This window comes from Vulpes vulpes, chromosome X (genome assembly GCF_048418805.1).
Source record: "Vulpes vulpes isolate BD-2025 chromosome X, VulVul3, whole genome shotgun sequence".
Taxonomy (NCBI): domain Eukaryota; kingdom Metazoa; phylum Chordata; class Mammalia; order Carnivora; family Canidae; genus Vulpes; species Vulpes vulpes.
Genome location: NC_132796.1, coordinates 51,303,610 through 51,305,339, shown reverse-complemented (window position 1 = coordinate 51,305,339; position 1,730 = coordinate 51,303,610). Strand labels below are relative to the sequence as shown.

General features: G+C 37.9%; 1 pseudogene; it reads left to right on the top strand.

Moving 5' to 3' along the window:
• Positions 1-1,350: 1,350 nt before the first annotated feature.
• Positions 1,351-1,477, top strand: LOC140596219 (thymosin beta-4-like; annotated as a pseudogene).
• Positions 1,478-1,730: the final 253 nt, after the last annotated feature.

The window sequence follows — 1,730 nt, the reverse complement described above, 5'->3', positions numbered from 1 at the left end:
TTCAACTTTATTCTAGCCAGTACATTAACTTTCTCTTATATATTGCTTATAGTGAGCAGACATTTTCTATCTTAAGTTTCTTTTGAACCAGAACAATTACCAAAGGAGCTCCTGTGTTAATCTAGGATTACCTCTATGTATGCAAGAATAAATTGTTATCTTCTGTCTATAGCTAAATCTGTAGACTACATATTAGCATAATCCTGATAACAATGTTTCTCAAGGAAGGTCTAAGGACCTCTAACATCAGAATCATTTATCCAAAGTGCATATTTCTGGGCCTCATTCTAGAACCATCAAATCATAACTAGAGGAAAACCAAGAACCTGAATTTTAAACAAGTTCTTCTAGTGATTCTTGTCAAGAACTGTAAGATTTTACTCTACTTGTAAGTTACCAAGTTAGCTTATCATGGTTTTGTGGATGCTGACAGAACACATGAAATTCCTGTGTCAGAAACAGGAGTTAAGTATTATTATTATTATTATTATTATTATGTAGTTATTATTATCACTCAGCAATACCTGCAGCCAGAGTATCAGCATGTGTGTCAGTTTCCCACACCTTAATTCTCACAGGATGGTATAAGAAGGATCAAGTGATGCAAGAACATAGTTGTGTTACAAAAGAGAACACCAAGCTTAGGGAACCTAATATTTTTTATAATGGGTAATAAGTAATGCCTGATCTTAATTCTAGAAGGAGAGATTTTCTTTATTATATGTGACAGGAAAAAAAACCTTGTCATTTGTTCTGGAAGGGGATACAATCACTGTGTTAACACCCTTAGAAAGAATGTCTGGAGCACAAGCAGTCAGTCAGTGCCTCTATTTACAAGACATGTCTAGATCTATGGAAAATTATTTTCTAATAATTCTTATGGCCACTCAAGTTTGGGAATCAATGCCCCAAAAAGACTCAGCCATATCTACAGAGCTACCTTCATACACTCAAGCCTATTAGGCGTGTCAAATATTCTACCTTTCTCCACTCCTCTCAGCTTGACCCAGCCCCTATTCCCTAGCCATGTTTCCTTAGGTCATGCTGTTCTCTTCAAGGTCACCCTTGGCTCTAAAAAATAAACCCACAAGTTGGCTCTGAGACACTGGAAGCTCCCACTAAAGGATTTGTTTGAAGAAATAGGAGAGTATCTGGAAGGAAAACATAACAGGGAAAGAAAGAGCATAAACATTTATTTGTTAATTAAACAGCTATTTATTGAGCACCTACTGTATCCTAGAACTGTGGTAGGCACTAGAGATTATTAAGATTCATTCATGACTTGGCGGTGGCCACTGCACAGACCAGGCATCACTAGCTTGCCAGCCTTGCTCTGCTTCCTCTACAACCATGTCTGACAAACCCAATATGGCTGAGATTGAGAAAGTTGAAATTGAAGATGACAGAAATGCAAGAGAAAAATCCACTGCCTTCAAAAGAAACAACTGAACAGGAGAAGCAAGCAGGCGAATCCTAATGAGGCATGCACTGCCTATATGCACTGTACATTCCACAAGCATTGCCTTCTTATTTTACTTCTTTAGCTGTTGAATTTTGCAAAATGCAAAGATGCTGAATCAAGTTTAAATGACTGTGCTTCTCCTTTTCACATTGAAGGATCAAGAACTACTGACAATGCAAGCCATACCTTTTCTCTCATCTACCTGTCTGGCTGGCAGAGAAGGAAAAGAACTTGTATGTTGGTGAAGGAAGAAGCTGGGTGGGATGAC